The 15,624-nt window shown below is 34.1% G+C and overlaps 1 pseudogene; it reads right to left on the bottom strand.

Annotated features, from left to right (window-relative positions):
• Window positions 1–4,316: 4,316 nt before the first annotated feature.
• On the bottom strand, window positions 4,317–6,581 carry LOC149264499 (phospholipase A1-Igamma1, chloroplastic pseudogene; annotated as a pseudogene).
• Between the last annotated feature and the right edge of the window lie 9,043 nt (window positions 6,582–15,624).

Genomic DNA, 15,624 nt, shown 5'->3' with positions numbered 1-15,624 from the left:
ATTTAAATATAATTATTTAAACAAGCAATATAACATAATCAAAATGTGAAGAAATCTAATGTACATATTCGTATTTTATATTTTAGAATAACAGGTACACATCATATTCTGTTACATGGAGGAGGTCACATGTGGGATATATGAACTGGCACCTGGATGTAAAGTATGTCGTATAAGAATATTAACGTCACATGTGACGGTTGTACAACCCAAATCGAATGCTCTTTCTATTTACTTCAATAAATTATAAGAAAATTTTACAATTTTAACCATATACAAACAAAAAAATTAATTTTAGGTGATCAATATTCTCTATTTACATTAAACTATAAGAGTTTTAAATTAATATTAATTTCATGAAAAATTTGAGTGGGTTTAATGGTTAAGAGCCTGTGTTTTCTCCTAAGAGGTTACATGTACAAAATCACAAGGGTGGAGTATGTATACTTTTGTAGACTTAGTAGTCAAATCACTACACGGAGGTGGGTCCCTTGTTCCACAAATAAGGGGGTCTCATACACCAATTGGTGTCTCGCTTGGCCATGACCTTAAAATTGGATAATAATAATAATAAGTTCACTGTTCAAAGGGGTCTCATACACCAATTTGGTATTACATAATAATAATAAGTTCACAATTCAATGATCGAAAATTGGTTTTGCATTCTTTTTGAAAAATGTAACTAACCATTTTTATTTATTTTTTCCTCTGTGAAAATATGTAAAATTGTCAAACTCTATACCACCTTGATGTCTTAATGACATTTAAATGTTCTTGTAACATATCTTTTAGAATTAACATGGAGTTTTTAACTATTCTTGGGTTTTGAACATCCTAAACAACTTTAATTACTTAAATAAGTCATCATTCCCTTGGTCATTAATTTTTGCACACAAAGAAATAAGGTCCATTAACATTCTGATTATGGGAGATTATCCTACTTTGATCTATTTTATTTGCTTCGTAATTAAATCCCTTGTTGAGTTTTAGGGAAATCACTAAGGGTAGATATTTTAGTAATGAATGTCATTAAATAACTCTTTGTAAATTGTTAATCATGTTCTCATTCATTTTGCAAACAATTTGTAAAATAAGAAATCCTCTAAGAGAGCATATCTCCCATGCTTCTTCAATAATACATAGTCATTTATTAATATTCTCTACCACATAAGTCTTAATACCATTCAATAAATTATTTCCTTTCTTAACTTTGGTGTGATAAATGTGACTAGTGGTGCAGTTTATTGGGCTATAACAGTAAAAAAAAGACATGAATAAAGGTCTACCATTGAGAGCTTCTTCAAGCTCACTAATTTTCATTTTTGGTCACATGTTTTTGATATCTTATTAGATATGATAAAATGAGTAAACAAATCCCTTGTAGTTATATGTAATTTAAGAAGTTCAATAGGACTAACTCCCGATACATCTACCTCATACTTTCATTTCTTTATCACCTTATTCTTTTTAACATACACCTTTTCAATTTGTATCTGCTTACCAGCTTTATCATAGTGAGTATTAGGCATTGTTAATTGTTGTTCTTCAAAAATGGTTAGCTCCTTCGTAGCAAATTCTTATAATATTCTCTTACATTTTGCAAGATGTAATGCTACCGAGTCAGGGATTGTTGCACTATATAATTCCATGTCAGTAGGTCCTTTTTATTTTTATTATCTTCTTTTACAAGAGCTTTTGTTACTCCTTCACAAAGTAACAACAACATTAAATTTTCCAAAACTAACATGGGGGAGTCGCTCTTCACCATCATCTCTAAAAAAGTATTATTCATTTTTGTCTCCTTGGCTTGTAGTTTCCTCATACTTCTTGGGTGTTGAGGTGTTGGCAAAGATTCTAGAAAATACTTCAAACTTCATTACAGAAGTTGATGACGTGTAGGATGCTATCTGGATCCTTGAGCCTAACAAAGCACCCAAAACTTATCCTTTTCCATCCAATTTTATCATCATTTCTATCATCATATCATGAAGTAATATATAGTGAAAATGAATAGATATGTCCAAAAATCCTTCAAAATAACAATACAATCAACTCTACAAACCTAACGAAGCACCCAAACCTTATCCTTTTCCATCCAATTTTATCATCATTTCTATTATCATATCATGAAGTCATATATAGTGAAAATGAATAGATATGTCCAAAAATCCTTCAAAATAACAATACAATCAACTCTACTAGAGATCAATAAAAAACAAGACCACTCTTTTTTCTTTTTCCTATTCAAATTTTACCTTAACAACCGATGTTGTCCCTAGTCATTGATATCCATACATAAATTAAATTAATTTTAAATAATTTATTATATATATATAATTTACTTGAAAATTCGAATTTTACCTCAATAAAACATATTTTACCCGGTCTTTAATATCCATACATAAATTAAATTAATTTTAAATAATTAATTTTTTATATATAAATGAGTAGAATTTATATTAAATCTGCATTTTGGTCATAATAGGTACTCACAAAATAAGTTACACGAATGCTTTTAATAGCTCAATTCCTTGAGGATTTGAAATTGAGCATATAAATTCACTTCCAAATCTTCAATTCAAAACTCTATAATACCAAAAAAAAAATAATATATATACATTCACATTCCAACTAAAGATTTTCCAGAACACCCCAAAGATCAAAATATATTTGCATCGCATTCTTATCTAATTATCACTTTAACTTTGAGTAGCTTCTCTTTTTCCTTGGCCTCATCCCATATCATGATATTATTCACCACAAACCATATCATTTCGATTTCTGCCATCCAACTTTAGGCGTCGCTAGAAATTTATTAACTTTTCAGCATACTCCACTACTTTACGCGGCAATGTACAACCAATGCCCCTCATAGCCTAAAATTCGATTCTTCCCCCCCTTTTTTTAATAAAACCTAAAATTCGCTTAAGAATGTATGCATATCTCGCTGTGGTAATTTGTAACCGAGTACTTTTAAAGTGGCCCAAAAACTATGTAAGGTCAAGGTTTATAAAAAAGTATTTACACTAATACATGTATTTCAAAGTACATGGATCCACACTCAGTCTCCTAAAATTTCTTGAAATTGATATTGACAAGTTATTGTCATTAAGATAATTTATAAGTGGTCTCTTTTGGAATATAGTTTTTATAATTTTTGTTTTTTAAACTATAAAATAAAATTATGAATGATTATAAATATTTTTTCTATTTCCCATTTCTATTTCTTTTTTTCCAACTTTCACTCTTATTTTGAAATAACACACCTATTTTGATTGTTATTGAAATTTATCAATCATTTGCTTTATATGGTTATTCTACTTTAAACATGTTTATTCCATACTCCAGTGCACGAAAAACTCTTAATTAATTGTCCAATATAATAACTCAATCCACACACCAATATAAAAAATTATCATATTACCTTTTATATTGGAATGATGTAGCTTACTACCTTTATGGATTAAAGTAGCGAACATGTTAACTTTTCTCCCTTTCTCATTTAAAATTGGACATTTTTCATGTTATTTTTCAAGCCTACTTTATATATATATATATATATATATATATATATATATAATTTTTATTCTATTAATAAAATTTCTTTTATGAGAGAGTTGTAATCCATTTAATTTTTAATATGAATTGATATGTAACAATTTTAATATTAATAACAAAAGTTATATATAGAAACATATAATATTTAAAAATATATATATGTAGAGAGAATGTCTTGTAGTTATATGTTTTCTATATCTAAATACAATTGGAATATGTATTAATATTTAAATGTCTATAATAAGAATCATAAATAAAATATTTCAATGTGATATATATATATATATATATATATATATATATATATATATATATATGAAAATTTTAATACGGATTTTATTTATAAAAAGAGAATTCTTATTTCATTCATAATTTTATTTAAGAGAGATTTGTAATTTATTCATTTTTAAATATGTAATTGACATATAATTTTTTATATATATATAAAAGTGTGTGGCTTAAAATCAATATAAATCTATTTTATTTTTTAATCAACTAGAAAGTCAATATTTCAAAGTATGTTGCATTCAAAAAAAATATTTGCATCTTGAAAATTTAATCCCTCTCTCTTAATAAAATTAAAATAAATTTATACCAATTTATAATATATTTTTTATTTATAAATTTTAATAATATATATTACTTATAATATAATTATTATATATATTAAATGAATTTTACTTTCCGATTGTCTATATTAAATACAAAGACACCATAAATATATTTATATAAACCTTATCAATGTTATATTATAAATATAACAATTTAATCACAATTTATTATATATATATTTCATATTGACTTTTTCGGTTAAAACAAAGTTTATATTTTTAAAAATCTTTAAAGCTTTCCTTAAAGCTTTTGAATGTCCCATGGAGTAACAAATATGAAATTTCATGATTCTAACTATCTTGCTCATGCAATGTCATCATGGTGGTATGACATTAGCCCACCAGCCATGGCATAAACCTGGGATGGAATATTGCATCCTTGTCGCCCCCCTCAATTCTGTAGACCTGCCCAATGCCGGACAAACACTTCTCAAATTCGATAAGTAATTGTACAAATTCACAAGATGGTGGGACCTTCCCGATTTAGTTTATCTTGCTAACTTGATCACGAATTTATCCTTTGCTACTTTACTATTTACATAATTCCCATTTTAAATTTGACTCTACACCACCCTATATTCGCGGAATGACAGCCTCGAGAAAGTTCATTCTCTGCGTTACGAAACCTTAATTTTCACTCATGGCTTCAGAAAGTAATTGTATTTACGATTTCGGAATCACTGGTTTCAATGCTAAATAGACTCTGCAACATTACATTGGAGATGCTCAATGGTCATGTCGGTGATGTCATTACTATGATCGGGAGTCTCGTGGTGATCTGTATGCGACTCCTCTTCGATGATTCTCATTCTCTCCGGCTGAACCCACCGTCCCTCGGAGTTCTTGATCAGTCCTTTGTTTGCATCCTGCCACCAGAAGGGAGGAACTAGGTAGTCTTCCTTCAGGAAATTGCACGCCTTATTCACCAAAGCCGGATCGCGACGCGAAGACAGATAGAAGCGCTGCCCTCGTCCATGGTATCCGTCCAGCAGGTGGAGATAAGCCTCCAGATTATGAAAGCACGACGGATCATTCGTGGGTTTCAGGAAGGGAGAATGCATGTGATCAAGAGCGAGCTCCACCCCAGCGTGACAGTAACTCCACGGAAGCTTATCGATCCACTGCTTCATCATCTGCAACTTTTCGTTGAACAGAATCCCCGGGACCTTCGGCACGCTGTCGTGCACATTCACCACTCTCAGAAACTTGAGTCCCAGCTCCTCACATCGATCCTTGAATGCTGCGTTACCCACTCTCGGTCCGGCGAACGAGAACACCGCTATAGGAATCGACACCGCTTGGTCGTTGTTCCCCGAGCGGTTCAATCCCAACTCTGCGATGTCGTACGCGCTCAGCATCGCCAGAGCGCTCCCAAGACTGTGACCGGTGATCGTTATGCTCAACTTCTCGCCTCTGTATTTCTGCAACAGGCGCCTCAACTCCGACAGGACTTGATCCCGTGCGCTGCTTTTACAAAACCGGCAGTCGTGTTCCCTGGCCGTATACAGATTCAGGAATCCCGCCTCCACCTTCACGTCAGGATGGGGATGCAGGTTGTTCAATTCCGCAGGCCTCAGATAATCCATGAGGTCCGCGATCCACTCCAGATTCGTCACCGTTCCTCTCCACGCGATCACGATATCTCGCCGTCCGAGCCTTTTGATCTCATCCTCGTCCGTGGCCACAGCTATGAAGCCCGTCCAGTTGGCGTGAGTACTCCACAGCTTCTGCACGCGAGGCTTTTGGAAAAGACCAGGCAGATTGATGTTGGAAGTAGCATAGAGATACTTGGTCACTTCGTAGCCGTAATCCGACATCCCAACGCCTTGGAAGAGATCCTTGCGATGATACTTGCAGCTACCACAGTACTTGGAGAAGGGATCGAAATCGAAAGCATCATAACAGGCCTGGGCAAACTCTCCGTATCTGATGATCTCCTTTCGCAGTATGCCGTCCATGGGATCAAGCAGCGCTTCCCAGTTGTTGGCGCCTTGAATTTCCCTCCATATATCTTCCAGATTACTCTTGGGCTTCGACGCCTTGGACATCTTTGGCTCCTTCTTCTCTTCGATGTCTACTGCGTCGAGCGTGGTCGTCAGGGACTCCATTTCCGCATTTCTGATGGGCAGCGCCCTTCTTTTCATGTCTGTCAGGTCACGATGCCAATGAGTTGGGTTCCTGAAACAATTAAGCGGATGGTGATGATGAGAAATTAGGTTCAGCCCTCTGTCCGAGGAGTGCGAAAGAGAAAGGGCATGGTAGCGGAACATATGAAGGACTGAAACCTGAGAAGCCGCGGAAGCGGAGGGTATAGCCACAGGGAAACAGGTTCCAAGCACTCCCGTGGAATTCATGGCTTGCAAGCGAAGAAGTGATGTTTGATGATGAGTAGCAGCAGAAAGGGAAGGGAAGGGAAGGAATGAAGCACTTAGATGGGGAAGAGGGGGTTGAGCACCGTTATTTATGGGACAGATTGCCGCGTTCAAACACGCGAATTTCCGTTCTTCTAAAGCCAGAAAGTCCGGGTCATGAGGTTATTCGATTTCTGCCATCTGGCATTCAACATTAGGCGTCGCTAGAAATTTATACACTTTTGACCATACTCCACTATACGCGGCAATGTGCAACCAATGCCCCTCATAGCCTAAAATTCGAGTCTTCGTTCTTTTTTTTAAATCGAACCTAAAATTCGCTGTAGAATGTATGCAGGTCTCGCCGTGGTAATTTGTAAGTCTACTTTCAAATGGGCCGGAAAACTATGTAAGGTCAAGGTTTATAAAAAAGTATTTACACCAATATGTGTATTTCAAAGTACGTGTGGAAAAATTATTTAAACTAATATGTGTATTTCAAAATACATGTGTCCACACTGTGTTTCAAAAAACATGCGTCCACACTAGGCTTTTGTTCTCCTAATATTTCCTTACCAAACATTGAAATTGAAATTGGCAAACAATTTAGCATGAAAACTAATAAGCTTTTATTCTCCTAAAATTTGTTGACGAAACATTGAAATTGAAATTAACAAACGATTTACCGTAAACATTGAAATTGAAATTAACAAGCAATTTACGATGAAAACTAATCATTAGGGTAAATTTACTTTGGGAATACAGGTTTTATTTCATAGGGTAGTCTGTGTAGGAATAAGAGTTTCTACTTCATTATATACATAATCTTAATAAATGAAATTAAGATTTTCAAACTATTTTTCGATTTTCAAATTATTTTTCAATTTTCAATTTTCATTTTCCTAGGTTCAATCTCTACACTTGTTTTCGTATTGCAAATTCCAAATTACAAATAACAAGTGAGTATTTTAATTGTTATCATTATTTATCAATCATTTGATTTAAATGGTTGTACTATTTTAATAAACATGTTTATTCCATATTCCAAAATAAACAGAACTTCTATCAATTAGTTATCCAATTATAATAACTCAATCAACACATAAAAATTTCTCATATTACTTGTTCTAAAATGGATTACTTGAACGATGGAGGTTTTTTTTAAATTATTAATTATGCAACATGTTAACTTTTCTCTCTTTCTGGTTTAAAATTGGGCAACATGTTTTGTATTTTCAATGAGATTGTATTTCTAAATGTAAAAATAGATTAACACTTTGACAATCACTCAATTATATATGAACACAATAATTTAAAATTATACATTTTCCTATTTTCTAACCAAATTTCAAGCAAAATCCACAATATTTTTGGTTTACTTACCAATTTTTTAAATCTTTTTAATTGAAATATAATAATAACATTATAATTTTATATATTTTTAATTCAAATGTAATAACAATGATCTAAATGAAATAATGATGTTCCATCATTTAAATTATATTTTTCCGAATAAAATAATAAATTTAATATTTTATAAATTTAAATTATATAAACTCAATTACTTAAAGTTATAAATTTTCCTCTTTCAATAAAAAATTTTCCCTTATTTTTCTATTTCAATTTTTATTAATTTTATATGACATGGTATTTCTCACTAAAATATTTTATTTCCATATTTATGTCTTTAAAAAAGTCATAGCACATGATTAATTAATTTATAATGTATTTTGATGGTTTAAGTTGTGAACATTGTTAAGTTGAAAAAAAAAAGGAAGAATGAAATTAATTGAATTTACAAAGTGCTTAAATTTAATGAGGGAAATTTTATTAGAAATTATTAATGAAGGAAATCAAATTTCTCTTAATTTTTATTTTGAAAATTAAAAGAATGATTTTAAAAATTAAACATTGAAATTAATATTATGAAAGATAAAGAATAGTTATGAAATTTATTAAAATAAATTATTATATACATATAGAGAGAGAGTAACCGAACGTAACTACTAATAAACCTCTAGGGGACTATACGATATGTCCTTCTTGTTGTAGCCCGGGTCACAATAGGGGGGATTTGAACCCGAATCTTTCAAGTTTCAACAATTTTACAATTCTTGGATTAACTTATTGAGCTGCCCCCCGAGACTTAAACTAATCCAACCCTAACCCCGACGACATTGAGGAGAATCGAACCTGTGACCTCCCAATGACAAGGTGCTTTAACAACAAGACCGACCAATTGAGAAAACCCTTAGGGTGATTTTTTTTTGTAAGTCAATATTCTATTAATGTCGGAAAAAGGAGTACATGAAGTCCATCACAAAACGGGTGGTCTCACCCTGACTGAGTTTGTTGAAAAAAAGGTTAACCACTTGACAAAAATACAAAAAAGTAGCTAAAGACATCATCCATAAACGGTTGGGCCAAGGGCACCAAAGTACAACTAAAATGTAAAAATCACCAGAAATCATACTAATCATTTGACATAATGGATGAAGGGTTTTCTAGGGCCATTCTAGGAGGCGAAGGAGGGCGGAATTCACACTAAACATGTCATTCATAGTGCGTCATCCATGTCTCCAGCTTTTCTACTTTCTCCATTAGTTGGCTTTTCCCCTCCCAGACCACAACCAGTATTTCCTGAAGTTGACTTTGAAAGTAATGCAGTCGCTCCAGAGAGGCCATCTACACCACTTGCCTCTTTTGCCGAACTTGTTCTGCAACATCCACCTTGTCCATCAAACTGGCAATGAGAGTGTGATAGTTCTCCAGGCAGCAACTCTAGAGACCTTGCCCCTCCTAAGCCTTGGGTGCTGCCAGCCCATGCTTCACCTTGTCACCACAGGTGTCGCTACCCTTGCGAGTTTTCCCACGACCATGCGGCCCTTCACCTCTATTCACACCCCACTTCCCACCTCCGTGACCTCCTCTCACACCTACATTACCTTTCCGTGCATACCCAACTGTTTCGCCACCCTGAAGGGACATCACTATGACTAGAGACTGGTCTGTCACCACTTAAGACGCAAGGATAGTAGGGGAGGAAGAGTAGCCCCTTCGAGTCGACGGTTTCATAGCTTCCCACGATGGACGCATGCCTTGAACAGGCATCAAACACCAGACTTGCCACCCAATAGAACACTACCCGTAGATCAAAGACCCAAGAAACACCACCAGAAATAACACGAATTCATCAAGATGGCTCTTTCTACCCATGAAGGACCACCCCCACCAAATAATCCTGACACCTCCACCTTCCATAATACCACCAATGATTGAGCACCACCCAGGCATAGGGGAGCTTTTTCTGTCCCGAGACGAGCACAAAATTGGCTACCACCTACTAAATTCGACAGCTAGAAACCATAAGATAACCCACTAGGCCCTGTTGCACCAGGAATCACTATTAGAGCAGGGGCACATGGGCTTACTCCTCTGGCTGCAGGGTTTCCTTACCGACGAGCTCCACCACCTTGTAAGAATGAGGCATAACATGTTATCTCTAGACCGCGAGGAGATTTTCTTCTGCACCTAGTCTTTCCTTCCGCCACTAATAACTAGGATTCCTAGCCACAAGGAAAAAACAATACCACTACCCATGTATATTTCCACAACGAGGAACCACACTCCATTTCTAATGAGCGTCGACCTTCGATGCTTCCTCCTCCTTACCGACAGCCACCATAACTCCTAACACCATATTTGAATGTAGAGATGAATGCCTGGTGCATTCATCATGCATTGCCTTAACACTTCACCACCCTGACTCAAAGATGATGAATAATTACTCATAATAATGGCTGACATAAGATGGTACCTCTCCTGCTGCATGTGAAGATGTGAAGGGACCATGAGGCCCGTCCCTCCCATCATATCCACTTACTTTCAGACATGGGAGGTGACCTCCACGTGCTGCCCTGATCTCACCCCCATCGGGGAACCCTCAAGGCTAAATATGATTAGTATGTTAATATAATAATATTTGAGAAGAATTATAATGAAAGAAATATTAACAAATTTAGTAAATTCTCTGATGGGGTGACAATTGGCTGCAGGAACTGCAACTTGGCTTAATGAACTGTGCCAAATAGGCCTCCCTTGTCGAAGGCACGTTGATGTTTCTAGAGACATTGGGGGATATAATTGCTCGAGTGTTTGGTTGTGTGCATTATTGTTTGCTGAAGGTTATGGGATTGTTGGTGGTGGTAGTTTTCAGGTTTTTTTTTGCAAGATGGCACTCTAGCTGTGTCATTCCCTACCTGCCAAAATGAAAAAGAAAATGGAGGAGTTTTTGGCGGAACTGACATAATTGTCAATGCTAGCAGGGAGACTCAATGTGAGAAGGTGCGGGATCTGAGCTCGAAGGGGAAACCTCCTATTTCTTGTGGTATTGTAGCCACTTGGTTGGAATTCCGACAGTTGGGAAAAGTCAAAACATCAGGAAATTAGTAATGCACTTCAAGATCTAGTACCTTGCTAAGCTACACCTATCCTGAATTAAAGAGGGGGAATTCATGTTTTCTTTGTTGGAAGGTTCATCTGTCAAGTTGATTTGTCGAATTTTGCTGGGTAATCATCAGGAAAATTATTGATAGGAAGTGGAGAGTGTCTGATGTGTTTGGCTCTCCGGGTAAGATTCTGGGCATCAAAGGTGGGTTATGGCGTGTTTCTTGTATATTGAAGGTGGTCATCCTTGTGTCACTATTTGGGTTCTATGGACTCGAGGGATTTTTTTTGGGATATAATTTCTCTTTAGCCATGGATAGTAGGAACTTGGCCATTTCTCTACGAGTGCGGTTCAAGGTGTGTTTGCAGTGGGACTGGTGTGACCATTCGAGACGTGCACTAGGTGCAGTATATTCTAGGCAGCTAGTGAAATTGTGGATATGCTATCTTCATGCTTCGATAGTGAGGTTGCGCTCATCAGGGAATGGGACCATGGGTCCATGGTGTTATTCATTCTGAAGCCAATCGTGACCTAGGAGAACATGTTGATCAACCAATCAGACACTCTCCTGGAAAAATTGAAATGCCTTCTCCCTTCGATACTTTAGAAAAACACCTTCAGTAGATTACAATACTCTTAGAACAGATGGATCTGGTCAGACACGAGGACAAGAACGAGGTTATCAGATTGATGAATGACCTCCAGTAGAACCAGTGGCATAGATAGACAGGATGGCTTCGTTGTGTCAAGAGAAAAAATGAATCCATGAAAGACTAGTGTGGGTGGAAAGTGGAATGAATAATATGGAAGCTCAAGTCCATGATGCTTTATGCCCTCCTCCATCTCTGGGAAATATGCAAGGCTTCCCATGTCTCAATTTCTTTCTTGATCAGTGATGAAGATTGGATGTTTTTAGGTTCTTGGAATCTTTTGGTCATTTTGGGTTATCTGCTTATGGTTATGTAGTGCGCTCTCTTTGTTTGTAATGTGGTTTTTCTTTTATCTCTGGGCCAACAAGTCCGATAGGAATGAGGCCCATAGTTTTGAGATGTGTATCCTCTCATGATGTATCATGGATTTGAACTAAAATAAAATGTTGATTCACACAACAACAAAAAAAACTAATTAAGTAAATTAAGATGATAAAAAAATTTGCAAGGAAGAGTTAAAATAAAAATATATAATAAATAAAATAAATAGATAAATAATAATTGAATGAGACATAAACTAACAAAAACAAGACCTAAAATGTTGAAAGGAACATAATGAAGATATAGAGAGGAATAAGGAAGATGAGAGGAGTCAGGACATACAAGAAAGGAAGGTAAAAGATGACGAATGGAGAGGAAAGGAATAAAAAAAGACTAATCCAAGGTGGGGATTGAGAGGAGTAAAGGAAATTAGAAGAGAGGTATAAGGAATAAGGGGAAGGGGTTTATCGAATAAGCTGATAGATAATGGGCTTCCAAGATTCGTTAATTTTATGGCCATCTTCCCAATTGAAATTATTAGAGTGGGAATTTCATGAATGATATAGGAGCAATAAGGAGTAGATGAAAATATTTTGTCTTGGTCAAAAGGATAAGGTGTTATGGGAGTGTTCTTAGACTTGATGAACATGATGTCATGGTTTGTTTTGATTTTTTACATCATTCACCAAAATACTTATTCCAACAGCCCCTAACCTTATCCTCAAACTCATTCACCTTGAAATTGTTAACACAGTGAAAATATACCTCATTTCCACCTTTTCAAGATGATGATTTCAACCATGGGGGTGATTCACCATTTTTGGAGTAGAAAAGTAAAAGGATTAAAAAATAATAAAATAATAAAACTACTTTTTCAACTCATATTTTCAACTTATCTCCCTAAGTTTTTATTCAAATTTCGAGCGGGGGTACTTGTTGGATGCAAGATTTTAATCCAAGAAATACCCATGTTGCATAGTTTCAATGGACCCTACTGCACGAAAAATGAGAAATATATGAAAAAACGTGATTGCAATCAATTTTTTCATGCATTTCTCATTTTTCGTGTAGCAGGGTCCATCGAAAGTGTGCAACATGCGTACTCCTTGGATGAGGAATCAAATTCTACATCCAACGAGTGTTTATTCTCGAAATTTGAGTATACCAATAGGGAGATAAGTTGAAAATACTAGTTGAAAATATAGTTTTGTCTTTTTTCCCTCTAAATTTGATGATGTAATCTAATCCTATTTTGTTATTTCCAGTATTATTTCATAATTTCCTTAGGAGGCCCATTTTAGACCTCAAAATTCCCCTAATGGTTACCTTTTATGAATGAATTAAAGGTTTGGGGTCACCCTTATGTAGTATTGTTCCTAACATTTTTATGGAACATTTTGAATCTATAACCTTAAACAACTTCCATCTTAAGACCAAATGTTGGTTTTAGTTTCTTGACGAGATCTTTGTTGTGTGGATACAAGACCAAACTTCTCTGGATTCTTTCTTCCATCACCTTAACAACATTTCTTTCCACATCCAATTCACTATAGAAACTCAAAAAGATAATTGTCTCCATTTTTCAGATGTTGTTATCTCTCATCAACCTAATGATACCCTCACATACCAATTCGATAGGGAAAATACACAGCTTATTAGGTATATTCATGCTTAGTCTCACTACCACATAGCCCAAAGATATATTACTCTCAAGACCCTCATTATTTGGGACATTCGTGTATCTTCACCCAACCTCCTTGAAAAGGAAAAATCCCACCTCATTAAGGCCATTACATCTAATGGTTATTCCGTCACCCAAATTAAGAGAGAAGTTCACTAATTCCTCAATTCTAGATCTAAAATATCTCATTCTTTTATCAAGCCTACAAATCTTATTTTCTTCCTCATATCCATGGTCTTGCTAGTGATATTTCAAATACTTTATCTAGAAATAATATCAAGACTCCTTTAAACCCATGAGACCCGTAAGAATCTAAGAAGATCTACAAAGGATAAATCAGACTTTATGCTAAGTCAAGGGATTAACTAAATTCCCTTTTCTTGTGGTAAATCATATATTGGAAAAAAATGTAGATCAATTAAAACTTGTCTTAAAGAGAACATAGCTAACCCATTTCACAATTGTATCTCTAAGACTTTAAACACATAACACTCCCATAATTATAAAAAAATTATTGTTTGAACCAAGAAAAATCCTCACACCGGCTCCTTATCACTTGCCCCGTATCATTTGTGAAGATCTTGAAATTAAGAAGCACCCTAATAATTCCAATGAGGAGGATGGCTAAAATTGGCCAATCTTGAAAACCCACTGTCCATCTACTTATTCATTAAAATCCTTTCTGCTTATTCTTTATACCTTGCTTCTTATTTCCTTTATTACACCTAACCCCATTGCACCCCAATTCTTTTCTTTACTCTTCTCTCTATTTTCTTCCTTTCTTGTTGTCATGATTGTTACCCTTCCTTTCTCGTAGTCTATTTTTTTCATGTTTTTATGACTTCTCTCTTCCTCCTAATTCTTCTATATTTTTCCGCGATGTTCCTTTCAAACCTTTCACCACCCCATCCCATGCTTCCTTTTTTGAGGACCTAATCCCTCATTAATTTTTATTTATATATTCATTATATTTTCCTGTTAACACTTCTATAAAAAAATTTACTATCATTTTAATTTATTACATTTATTAATCTTGTTTTCACTATACTATTTCTATATAACTATTTGACTAATATTTTAATACTGTTTCTTAACTTTTATTTATTTATTTTAATAAATTCCACACTAACTTCTTTATCATCTTCATACAATACTCTTTTTATTACAATTGGTCTCAAAATTATATATTATTATTAAAAAATCTAAATCATATAAATTTTAAACTTCTTCTTTATTATTAAAAAAACATAAACTAAAATTTTAAAATATAAATTAATTCTACCTACAATTTATTTATTAAATTTTTTAATAACGTAAAACTTTAAACTAACCATTAAAAATTTATTATTTTTTTTAATAACATAAAGCTTTGAAATAACAAATAAATTTAATATTGATATTTAATAAAACATATGCAAAGCATATCAATAGATGATAACACTTATAATAAATACTGGGTTTGTTAAAACACATCAATAACACCTCTTATGAAGTAGGTACATATGATAAATGCTATTGGTCTGTTTTACCAAGTAATTTCAAAAATTCCCATAATTTTTACAGGTGCAGCAAATCTATAAGTCAAAACTTCTGATTCATAAAATTTTCTGGATTCTCAAAAACTTGATGAGAATATAATTCATCTAAAAAACAATATCGTATAGTTAAATAGAATTATATTTAAGCAAGCAATATAACAGAGAGTCAAAATGTGAAGAGATACAATGTACATATTCGTTTTTATATTTTAAATAAAAAAAATAACTTGATCAGGGGACATATATACTTCGTATTCCATTACGTGGAGGACGTCACATGTGGTATATATGAATGCTCTTCCTATTTACTTCCAAAAAAATTAATAATATCACAAAAATATCAATATCAAAGTCGCATAAATTATTGATCAAAGACAAAATAATAGTGAGTCAAAGACAAAATAGAATGCATAATACTGCATCATTGTAGAAAAAAATATTATAGATTTTGGTAGACACTTTACTTC

The sequence above is a fragment of the Pinus tabuliformis genome, chromosome 6, assembly GCF_031772625.1.
Source record: "Pinus tabuliformis cultivar Carrire ecotype Pingquan chromosome 6, CPIR1, whole genome shotgun sequence".
Lineage (NCBI taxonomy): Eukaryota > Viridiplantae > Streptophyta > Pinopsida > Pinales > Pinaceae > Pinus > Pinus tabuliformis.
This window is presented reverse-complemented; position numbering and strand designations above follow the sequence as displayed.